We start from the raw sequence: 13,295 nt of genomic DNA on the forward strand, positions 1-13,295 counted from the left end.
AGACCGCTCCATTGCAAGCGGCAGCTTCCGGTCCCAGGGCTGGTGTGCGACAAGGACCTGCTGTGACGTCACGGTCATGTGACCACGACGTCATCATAGGTCCTTCTCACACCAGCCCTGGGACCCCCGGAAGCTGCCGCTTGCAATGGAGCGGTCCCAGGAGCGTGGCGAGGAGCGGCAAAGGCGGCGGATGGTGAGTATATCAGGACTTCCAACGGCCTTCGGAAGGTGAGTATATGTTTATTTTTTTTTTAAAGTCTCTATACTACATGGCTCTGTGCTGGGCAATATACTACGTGACTGGGCAATATACTACGTGACTGGGCAATATACTACGTGACTGGGCAATATACTACGTGGCTGGGCAATATACTACGTGGCTGGGCAATATACTACGTGGCTGGGCAATATACTACGTGACTGGGCAATATACTACGTGGCTGGGCAATATACTACGTGGACATGCATATTCTAGAATACCCGATGCGTTAGAATCGGGCCACCATCTAGTCTGCTATATAATTGTCTAAGGGTCACTTCCGTCTTTCGGTCTTTCTGTCTGTCTGTCACGGATATTCATTGGTCGCTGCCTCTGTCTGTCATGGAAATCCAAGTCGCTGATTGGCAAAACAGCCACAACCAATCAGCGATGGGCTACTTCATCATCTTGCGAGACCGCAATGCATTCTTCAGACCGGAGCGTGCGAGGAGCGTCTGTAACCGCTTCGATCCTTGGGCCAACGGAAGGTGAGTATATAACTATTTTTTATTTTAATTCTTTTTTTTAACAGGGATGTGATGCCCACATTGCTATAGACTACGCGGCCTGTGCAATAGACTACGCGGCCTGTGCAATAGACTACGCGGCCTGTGCAATAGACTACGCGGCCTGTGCAATAGACTACGCGGCCTGTGCAATAGACTACGCGGCCTGTGCAATAGACTACGCGGCCTGTGCTATACCCTACGCGGCCTGTGCTATACCCTACGCGGCCTGTGCTATACCCTACGCGGCCTGTGCTATACCCTACGCGGCCTGTGCTATACCCTACGCGGCCTGTGTTATACACTGCGTGCGTGGGCTGTTATATACTACGTGGCTGTGCTATATACTACGTGGCCGGCCGCGAACAATCAGCGACAGGCGAAGTCCGGCTGCGAATTGGTGCGGGATTTGAACCACGCTTCTCTAATTGGTCGCGGCCGGCCGAATCCTGTGTATTCAATGTATTCTAAAATCTTCATAAATAAACTGCATACATATTCTAGAATACCCGATGCGTTCGAATCGGGCTACCATCTAGTCATCAATAAACACTAGTGACCCAGTGCCACTGGCAGCCATGCATGCCCAAGCCATCACACTGCCTCCGCCGTGTTTTACAGATTATGTGGTATGCTTTGGGTCTTGAGCTGTACCAAGTCTTCGCCATACTTTTCCCTTTCCATCATTCTGGTAGAGGTTGATCTTGGTTTTATCTGTCCAAAGAATGTTCTTCCAGAACTGTGCTGGCTTTTTTAGATGTTTTTTTTTAGCAAAGTCCAGTCTAGCCTTTTTATTCTTAATGCTTATGAGTGGCTCTCACAGTGCAGTGAACCCTCTGTATTTACTTTCATGCAGTCTTTTATTGTTGTGTGGTACTATGTATAACAAAGGCATGTTTTCAACTCCGTGACACCCCGCATTTTGTATTCCATCTGGTTTGTTTTTCCCCTGTCATGTATCTTGTGATGCTTTTATGATATAATAAAATTAATTTTTCTGGTACATTTGTTGTAGATGTGCATCGTAGCTGATCTGATCAGCTGACATGTGCCCGGAACAGCCGCAGATGGAATTGCGTGTCACCCGCGGCTGTTAACATGTTAATTGCCCCTGTCAAACGCTGACAGTGGTATTTAACATGGATGTGCAGGAAGCATGTGTTTACCTTCTCTCATCGGCGCCCGTGTCACATGACCGCGAGTCGCCGATGGATTGGCATGACATGGTCAGCAGGAGGCCCCTGTGATTGTCATGGCTGGATCGCTGTGAGCGCTGCCTGGTAGTCGGCACTCATGGCAAGTGAGCTTGTTTGCTATATAGAGCAGGGCTGCAGCCCCGCTCTATCTGTAGCAGAGCCGATCGGAGACTATTTAAGCAAGTATAAAGTAAAAAAAAAAAAAAAAAAAAGTTTTAAAAAATTAAAAATAAAACAATAAAAAATTCAAATATACACATATTTGGTATTGCCGTGTTCAGAATCACCCGATCTATCAATATATAAAAATAATGAATCCAATCGGTAAACGGCGTAGCGAGAAAAAATCGAAATGCCAGAATTCCGTTTTTTTGGTCTCTGCAACATTGCAATAAAATGCAGTAACAGGCAATCAAAAGAACATATCTGCACCAAAATGGTTTCAATAAAGATATCAGATCGGCGCGCAAAAAATAAGCTATCACCCAACCCCAGATCCTGAAAAAATGGAGATGCTACGGGTCTCGAAAAATGAATGGCAACTTTTTTTTTTTTTCAAACTTTAACATTTTTGTCACCACTTACATAAAAAAGAACCTAAACATGTTTGGTGTCTATGAACTTGTATTGACCTGGAGAATCATAATTGCAGGTCAGTTTTAGCATTTAGTGAACCTAGTAAAAAAAAAAACCAAGTAAAAAACAAGTGTGGGATTGCACTTTTTTTTTGCAATTTCACCACAATTGGAATTTTTTTTCCGTTTTTATTACACGACATGGTAAACCAATGGTGTCATTCAAAAGTACAACTTATTTCGCAAAAACAAGCCCTCACATGACCCTATTGACCAAAATGTAAAAAAAAGTTTTCTCTGGCAAGAAGGGGAGCAAAAAAATGAAAATCCAAAACCAAAAATACCCCTGGTCGTTAAGGGGTTAAGATCTCAGCACAGGTGTTCAATGGGGTTTAGATCTGTACTAGTTGTAAAACTGTCCAGCGCTTTATCATTCATTTATGGCAGCTTCTTGAAGTATGTTTGGGTCATTTTCCTGCTGGAAGACAAATGAACTAGAACGCAAACCCATCTTTATGACACTGGACACTACATTGCGACCCAAAATCCTTTTGTAATCTTCAGATTTCATGAAGCCTTGCGCACGGTCAAGGCACCCAATGCCAGAGGCAGCAAAGCAAACCCAAATCATCTTTGAACCTCCACCATATTTGATTGGAGGTACTGTGTTCTTTTATTTGTAGGCCTCAATCCATTTTTCGCAAATAGTAGAATACTTTGCTTTACCAAAAAGCCCTATTTTGGTCCCATATGTCCGCAAGATGCTTTTCCCGAATGATTTTGACTTACTCGTCTGCATTTTGACAAACTGCAGTTTAGCTTTTATTATGTCTCTGTGTCAGCAATGGAGTCCTCATGGATCTCCTGCCATAGTTTTATTTCATTCAAATGTCAACGGATAGTTTTCGCTGACACTGATGCACCTTGAGTCTGCAGGACAGCTTGAATTTCTTTGGGGCTGCTTATTCACCATATGGATTATCCTGCATTTCAACTTTTCATCAATTTTTATGTGCCATCCACTTTCAGGGAGATTGATTACAGTGCCATGGGTTTCTCAACATCTTGATTATGTTGCACACCATGGAAAAGGAACATCAGGATCTCTGGAGATGGGCTTGTAACCTTGAATTAGAATGAGCATCAAATGCTTGAAACAAAGTTGTTCATTTTACAATTTTGGAAAGATGTCAACAATGACCTGTCCATTTTTGGGGTTTTGTGTGACAAATACTTAATTTCTTGGAACAAGTTAAAAGGAGCCAATACTTTCGGCCGTGACTGTAGTTCTCAGACAAGCAGGTGTCCAACTAACAAGCATCATATTTAGCTCCTCCTGAACCTGCTGCATACACCCGTACATAACATGCAGTATTCAAGTATAAAATAAATATTTTTTTTTGTTGACGATGCATTCAAAGTCACGTATTTTATTTTACCTTAACTGCTGTATAAGGGCTTGTTTTATATGGTACAAATTCAAGTTTTCATTGGTATAATTCATTTTTTTTGGTTTGCTTATTTTTTGAGAAGAAGTTTGAGCTAGCTACTTAAATGTTGGCACTGTATATTTTATTTTAACCGATTCTACTTGTGGGATAACTGTCAATTTTATGGAGTAGTCATGATGTGGCAGTACCAATTTTAGGTTTTGTTTTCTTTCACATGCCCTTCCAATTTCTTAAAATGAAGGACTTATGGTGAAAAAAATTGGGAATACCAGATCCTGAGACCCCAACTGATTTTGCTTGAAGAGAATCTAGAAGTCGGATTAACCCTCCTAAGCCAACTGTATGGGCATGCAAGTGATAGAAAGTTGAATAAAATTATACCTTCATGTCTTATTCCAGAAAAATCCATGTTTTTTTTTCAGATCGTAAGTTTATTTACATGTGTCACAACCTTGTTTTAAATAAAAAGGGGGCATTACTAGTGTGAATCATGTAACAACTGACTTTGCTCTTATAATCATATACAGCTCTGCAGTGAGCTCTAAACTAACAGTACAGCAGAAGTGAGCTTTGTCTCATTACAAACACAGATTTGCATGTACAGTTGTCCTCATACTGCTTCAGAGCTGTGGATGATTATAACCAACATAATACACACACTCTTTCTGCCTGGGACAAGGAAGCTGTGATGATACCTACAGTAGAAATTTTTTTTGTAATGAGCCAAAGTTCACTTTTGCTGTACTGCGTTAGCTCTGCTGTATTGTGTTCTGAACTCAAAGCAGAGCTATGTATGATTGAAAGTAAGACTGTCAGTCAATACATGTCTCATATTGGTAGCATCCCTTTTAATTTAAAATAACTTCTGGAGACAGATTCTCATACAGATCTGTGTCTGGCCAATAGATCTTATTAGCTCATTTGCATATAAGAAAAACATTGAATCGCAGATATTAAAGCATCATTTGATTCCGCTTCCTATGACCTGCAGGTCCATGTAGATATCTTATAAGGGTTATCCTACTGACAGATTCCCTTTAAAAGAATGTGCTGCTGCTCAGCAGGGGCAAGTACTGAGCTTTCTGCATGAGTTTAGTATAAAGGTCTCCGTAGAATGTCTGAGCATGTACACACACTGTTGTATAGGCTTAGACATTCTCGAGGACCTGTGGAAGCGCAGCTAGCGCAAAGCAGCTGTCGTCCGTCTTACTTTCATGTTCTCCCTGTCTGAAATTGCACATGTCCCAATAAAGGATTGTTTTTACCGGGATTGGTGAGTGCATACCATTTTTTCTTTTCAATTGAATGTTATTTTTTTTGTCAACATAGCCATATGAATTCATGTTTTTTTTTGTTTTCGGTCTATCCCCCTAGATGACAATATCAATAATAATGATATATAATTGATTAGACATAGGAAGTGAGGTCATCCTGTTACCCATTGGATTCACTGCCACAAACATCTGACCTGATTGTTTAATCTATTGGTACTACGGTCTGTAAAATAGCCAGACTATTAAGGTACCGTCACATTTAGCGACGCTGCAGCGATATAGACAGCGATATAGATTGCTGCAGCGTCGCTGTTTAAGTCGCTAGGAGACGTCAAACACGGCAACAGCAGAACGATGCAGGAGCGATCCAGTGAGGTACTTATCGTTCTCGCTGGTCGTTGCTCCATGAAAAAACATTGCTGGCATCGTTGCTTTTGCTGTCAAACAGGAGGAATCACGCCGACCTGACGACCAAATAAAGTTCTGGACTTTCAGCGATGTCACAGCAGGATCCTGATCGCTGCTGCGTGTCAAACACAACGAGATCGCTATCCAGGACGCTGCAACGTCACGGATCGCTGTCGTTCTCGTTGGAAAGTTGTTAATTGTGAAGGTACCTTTAGGCTCTGGCTTTGGTTCATGGCAGTTCTGGATACCATAGATATATGTTCCAGTGGATCTTGTTGCAGAGAATAAGATGAGTGACGGAAGGATCAGAAAAGACTGGGCCTGAAAGTTCAGTTCAATCATGTAAATTGGGTTATTTTACCAAGAATCACATGGATTTCTTCAAGCTTCATTAAGTAAAACTAATGAACTAAAAATGTTCCCAAGAATGGCCTTTAATGCTTGTTTTGAAAAATATAAAAGGTTATGAGCACTAAATTGTGTAATGGGACGTTGATCCAAGGAAATAGTCTGATTGCAGAATGTATGGCATTGGTGCAGAAATTCTAGCAGCAAATCACAGTATGCACTTACGGTATTTATTATTTTTTTTACACAATCCTTTTCCCAATGTTATGCTTCACAGGCAAACCATTCCCTTTTAAATTAAGTTCCCACAATGAGTATTTGGTGCATTTTTTGATAGTGCAGAATTTCTGCACCCATTAGCTGAATTGGGTTACTTGCACTTTTTTCATTGCGTTTTTGAGTGTGTTTCTGTACATGCATTTTTATTGTTTTTGACACTACAATTTTTTTATTTGTGGTTTCATGTTTTAAATAAAGATGCTTTGTTTTGATACTTTCTGGTATTTGGCTTTGACAAAACAGTCATTTGTTGATTACATGCGTTTTTACCTGCAGATCATCATCTAATGCAATACTGTGGGGAAAATCAACAAATAAAATTTAGCATGTTAGCCAAAGAAATTAACATGCAGCAGATAAAAAAAAAAAAAAAAAAAAAAAGTTTCACTGGTCAGTTAAAAAAAAAAAAAAAAAGCCCAAACAAACACAGTGGGTATGGCATTTCAAAAAAATCCCATACACGTTCCTAGAACTGTAAGACTCTGCGTTTTTTGCGCAGAAAAATACGCACCATCAAAAACGCATCTTGGTCACTTAATCTAATTGTTACATAATTGCAGATCTTGTTGAATAAAAATGAGGAAAAAGAATATAATTATATATATGGTACAAATGTAAATAAAGCCCATGCATAAATTTAAATATGGTTGCATACTCATATACGATAGGACTGATACTAATTGTCCATGAGAGCCCAAGTTTATTATTTTTTTTTTTATCCAACCAAATTAATGTAACACTGTATTAAAGATGCCATGTATTTAATGACAACATTTTAGTTTTTGTTAACTATAAGACATTATACATTGTTCAGCTTTTGGTTTTGTTTTTGTTTTTTGTTTTGTTTTTATAGGTTCTTGGATGAACATACCAATTTCTCATGGAAAAGTGGTTCAGAAGGGCGGATATACCATTGGTGCAACCTGTGAAGTAGCCAGAGAGGTAAAAAGGGCCACTTCTTATGAGAGAAGCAATCAGCTTCTCTCATACCCCAATAACTGGTGCATTATTTTAAACTATTTGACTGCAAAGGACCCATATATTGTCCTTGCAATGGGGCACTATGCTGTCTGCGTCAGCCTTTCTTTCCACTTATATATTAGCAACCATTAATTTGAATAGTTGTGAAATATCACTGCATTTCTCACTGCAGGACATATATGGTTCTGTTTGCAGCGACATATCCCAAATGCTACTTCATAAGACTTTGCCTACATTCAAAAGTTCTTTTTTTCTGAGCACTCAATGAGAATGGAGGGATTTACTTATCAGTGCAGAGCACTTCTGAATGTAAGTGTAGCCCACCAGTGATTAACCCCTTAATGGCCAATGACGTATATAGCACATCATGAGCAAGTGTCAGTTCCCACATTATGATGTGCTATACACATCTTGTCAGGGGCGGATACTGACGGCTTGGGGCCCCTGTGCAAGAAATGTCTGCCCCACCCCTCCTTTTGTGGCGACAAAACAAATATATACAGTACAGACCAAAAGTTTGGACACACCTTCTCATTTAAAGATTTTTTTGCATTTTCATGACTATGAAAATTGTACATTCACACTGAAGGCATCAAAACTGTGAATTAACACATGTGGAATTATATACTTAACAAATAAGTGTGAATCAACTGAAATTGTGTCTTTTATTCTAGGTTCTTCAAAGTAGCCACCTTTTGCTTTGATGACTGCTTTGCACATTCTTGGCATACTCTTGATGAGCTTCAAGAGGTAGTCATCGGGAATGGTCTTCCAACAATCTTGAAGGAGTTCCCAGAGATGCTTAGCACTTGTTGGCCCTTTTGCCTTCACTCTGCGGTCCAGCTCACCCCAAACCATCTCGATTGGGTTCAGATCTTGTGACTGTGGAGGCCAGGTCATCTGGCGTAGCACCCCATCACTCTCCTTCTTGGTCAAATAGCCCTTACACAGCCTGGAGGTGTGTTTGGGGTCATTGTCCTGTTGAAAAATAAATAATAGTCCAACTAAACGCAAACCGGATGGAATGGCATGCTGCTGCAAGATGCCATGGTAGTCATGCTGGTTCAGTATGCCTTCAATTTTGAATAAATCCCCAACAGTGTCACCAGCAAAGCACACCATCACACCTCCTCCTCCATGCTTCACGGTGGGAACCAGGCATGTAGAGTCCATCCATTCACCTTTTCTGCGTCGCACAAAGACACGGTGGTTGGAACCAAAGATGTCAAATTTGGACTCATCAGACCAAAGCACAGATTTCCACTGGTCTAATGTCCATTCCTTGTGTTCTTTAGCCCAAACAAGTCTCTTCTGCTTGTTGCCTGTCCTTAGCAGTGGTTTCCTAGCAGCTATTTTACCATGAAGGCCTTCTGCCCAAAGTCTCCTCTTAACAGTTGTAGAGATGTGTCTGCTGCTAGAACTCTGTGTGGCATTGACCTGGTCTCTAATCTGAGCTGCTGTTAACCTGCGATTTCTGAGGCTGTTGACTCGGATAAACTTATCCTCAGAAGCAGAGGTGACTCTTGGTCTTTCTTTCCTGGGGTTGTTCTCATGTGAGCCAGTTTCTTTGTAGCGCTTGATGGTTTTTGCCACTGCACTTGGGGACACTTTCTAAGTTTGCCCAATTTTTCGGACTGACTGACCTTCATTTCTTAAAGTAATGATGGCCACTTGTTTTTCTTAGCTGCTTTTTTTCTTGCCATAATACAAATTCCAACAGTCTATTCAGTAGGGCTATCAGCTGTGTATCCACCAGACTTCTGCACAACACAACTGATGATCCCAACCCCATTTATAAGGCAAGAAATCCCACTTATTAAACCTGACAGGGCACACCTGTGAAGTGAAAACCATTCCCGGTGACTACCTCTTGAAGCTCATCAAGAGAATGCCAAGACTGTGCAAAGCAGTCATCAAAGCAAAAGGTGGCTACTTTGAAGAACCTAGAATAAAAGACATTTCAGTTGATTCACACTTTTGTAAAGTATATACAGTGGGGCAAAAAAGTATTTAGTCAGTCAGCAATAGTGCAAGTTCCACCACTTAAAAAGATGAGAGGCGTCTGTAATTTACATCATAGGTAGACCTCAACTATGGGAGACAAACTGAGAAAAAAAATCCAGAAAATCACATTGTCTGTTTTTTGAACATTTTATTTGCATATTATGGTGGAAAATAAGTATTTGGTCAGAAACAAAATTTCATCTCAATACTTTGTAATATATCCTTTGTTGGCAATGACAGAGGTCAAACATTTTCTGTAAGTCTTCACAAGGTTGCCACACACTGTTGTTGGTATGTTGGCCCATTCCTCCATGCAGATCTCCACTAGAGCAGTGATGTTTTTGGCTTTTCGCTTGGCAACACGGACTTTCAACTCCCTCCAAAGGTTTTCTATAGGGTTGAGATCTGGAGACTGGCTAGGCCACTCCAGGACCTTGCAGTGCTTCTTACAAAGCCACTCCTTCGTTGCCCTGGCGGTGTGCTTTGGATCATTGTCATGTTGAAAGACCCAGCCACGTTTCATCTTCAATGCCCTTGCTGATGGAAGGAGGTTTGCACTCAAAATCTCACGATACATGGCCCCATTCATTCTTTCATGTACCCGGATCAGTCGTCCTGGCCCCTTTGCAGAGAAACAGCCCCAAAGCATGATGTTTCCACCACCATGCTTTACAGTAGGTATGGTGTTTGATGGATGCAACTCAGTATTCTTTTTCCTCCAAACACGACAAGTTGTGTTTCTACCAAACAGTTCCAGTTTGGTTTCATCAGACCATAGGACATTCTCCCAAAACTCCTCTGGATCATCCAAATGCTCTCTAGCAAACTTCAGACGGGCCCGGACATGTACTGGCTTAAGCAGTGGGACACGTCTGGCACTGCAGGATCTGAGTCCATGTTGGTGTAGTGTGTTACTTATGGTAGGCCTTGTTACATTGGTCCCAGCTCTCTGCAGTTCATTCACTAGATCCCCCCGCGTGGTTCTGGGATTTTTGCTCACCGTTCTTGTGATCATTCTGACCCCACGGGGTGGGATTTTGCGTGGAGCCCCAGATCGAGGGAGATTATCAGTGGTCTTGTATGTTTTCCATTTTCTAATTATTGCTCCCACTGTTGATTTCTTCACTCCAAGCTGGTTGGCTATTGCAGATTCAGTCTTCTCAGCCTGGTGCAGGGCTACAATTTTGTTTCTGGTGTCCTTTGACAGCTCTTTGGTCTTCACCATAGTGGAGTTTGGAGTCAGACTGTTTGAGGGTGTGCACAGGTGTCTTTTTGTACTGATAACAAGTTTAAACAGGTGCCATTACTACAGGTAATGAGTGGAGGAAAGAGGAGACTCTTAAAGAAGAAGTTACAGGTCTGTGAGAGCAAGAAATCTTGATTGTTTGTTTGTGACCAAATACTTATTTTCCACCATAATATGCAAATAAAATGTTAAAAAAACAGACAATGTGATTTTCTGGATTTTTTTTTCTCAGTTTGACTCCCATAGTTGAGGTCTACCTATGATGTAAATTACAGACGCCTCTCATCTTTTTAAGTGGTGGAACTTGCACTATTGCTGACTGACTAAATACTTTTTTGCCCCACTGTAATTCCACATGTGTTAATTCATAGTTTTGATGTCTTCAGTGTGAATGCACAATTTTCATAGTCATGAAAATGCAAAAAAATCTTTAAATGAGGTGTGTCCAAACTTTTGGTCTGTACTGTATGTAATTTAAGTTTACATAGCGCTCTATTGTCCTTTACATTCTCTTGTTTTTGTTATTTATAGCGCCCTGTTCTTTTACATCTCTTGTTAGATATATAATGCAATGACGGCTCATGGAGCATGTCTTTTCTGATGGAGGAGCTGCTGGACTGTTTTTCATGTCAGCAGTCATTTTATATCTAACAATAGAGGCCTATGTGATAGAGAAGGCTCTGTGGATAACAAAAATAACGAGGATACGCTGTGTAATGGATGATGTTATACATAAGATGTTACTACGTAATAATGGGACAGTGCTGAACATTACAGAGGACACAACATTATAAGCGACTGCGCCATACATGGCTAGAGAGGATGCTACATAAGGGACGGCACCATACATAGCTAGAGAGGATGCTACATAATAAGGGACTGTACCATACATGGCTGGAGAGGATGCTGCATAATAAGGGACGGCACAATACATAGCTAGAGAGGATGCTACATAATAAGGGACAGCACCATACATGGCTAGAGAGGATGCTACATAATAACGAACGTCATACATATCAAGAGAGGATGCTACATAAGGGACAGCATCATAGATAGGTTGAGAGGATGCTATATAATAGGGACAGCAGGAACACATGGGCTACTTGCACAGTGAACAAGTCTGTATGATCATGTTCACACACCACCAAGAAACCTGAAGACACAAAAGAGAATAGTAAAACCAAAAACACTCAGTTTGAAAAAATGTTGCAGTAATCCGCAAGTGCTAGTAAAAGATGTAAAAAACAGGGTATTTGGTTGATACGTTTTTTGCAAAAAATGTATACTAAGCTGCTCTACCAATCTTCACGGTATACCCTTATCAGAGCAGTCCTAACTAATGTATGCAATCCCTATCTGATGTATTTAAAAACCTGATCATCTGTATATAACCTGTGTGAACAGGGTTCAGAGAGGAAAAATCCATGTGTGCATACAGGGTAGAACAGCTTTTGTGCAGATAGCCCAAGAGGAGTGGTGGAACTCCCCAGTCTTGTAGACACAAGAGAACAATTATGGAAACAGGAACACATGGGCTACTTGCACAGTGAACAAGTCTGTATGATCATGTTCACATACCACCAAGAAACCTGAAGACACAAAAGAGAATAGTAAAACCAAAAACACTCAGTTTGAAAAAATGTTGCAGTAATCCGCAAGTGCTAGTAAAAGATGTAAAAAACAGGGTATTTGGTTGATACGTTTTTTGCAAAAAATGTATACTAAGCTGCTCTACCAATCTTCACGGTATACCCTTATCAGAGCAGTCCTAACTAATGTATGCAATCCCTATCTGATGTATTTAAAAACCTGATCATCTGTATATAACCTGTGTGAACAGGGTTCAGAGAGGAAAAATCCATGTGTGCATACAGGGTAGAACAGCTTTTGTGCAGATAGCCCAAGAGGAGTGGTGGAACTCCCCAGTCTTGTAGACACAAGAGAACAATTATGGAAACAGGAACACATGGGCTACTTGCACAGTGAACAAGTCTGTATGATCATGTTCACACACCACCAAGAAACCTGAAGACACAAAAGAGAATAGTAAAACCAAAAACACTCAGTTTGAAAAAATGTTGCAGTAATCCGCAAGTGCTAGTAAAAGATGTAAAAAACAGGGTATTTGGTTGATACGTTTTTTGCAAAAAATGTATACTAAGCTGCTCTACCAATCTTCACGGTATACCCTTATCAGAGCAGTCCTAACTAATGTATGCAATCCCTATCTGATGATCAGGTTTTTAAATACATCAGATAGGGATTGCATACATTAGTTAGGACTGCTCTGATAAGGGTATACCGTGATTGGTAGAGCAGCTTAGTATACATTTTTTGCAAAAAACGTATCAACCAAATACCCTGTTTTTTACATCTTTTACTAGCACTTGCGGATTACTGCAACATTTTTTCAAACTGAGTGTTTTTGGTTTTACTATTCTCTTTTGTGTCTTCATAATAGGGACAGCGCCATATATAGCTAGAGAGAATGCTACATAATAAGGGATGGTGCCATACATGGCTAGAGAGGATGCTGCATAATAAGGGATGGCACAATACATAGCTAGAGAGGTATTCCAAGATCCTATCCCAATATGTAGTAGGTGTAGTGATATTGGCAAATACCTCCAGTATAGTTCTCCTAATTATCTTTATCGCTTCAGTCATATGCAGGCATTGCAGCATCTTGGGTAGCCATGGTTACAACCACTAACAGCTGACTGTCATTATGTGTGTGGCCATAACCATGGATACCTTAGTTACTGCAA

This window comes from Ranitomeya imitator, chromosome 3 (assembly GCF_032444005.1).
Source record: "Ranitomeya imitator isolate aRanImi1 chromosome 3, aRanImi1.pri, whole genome shotgun sequence".
Taxonomy (NCBI): Eukaryota; Metazoa; Chordata; class Amphibia; order Anura; family Dendrobatidae; genus Ranitomeya; species Ranitomeya imitator.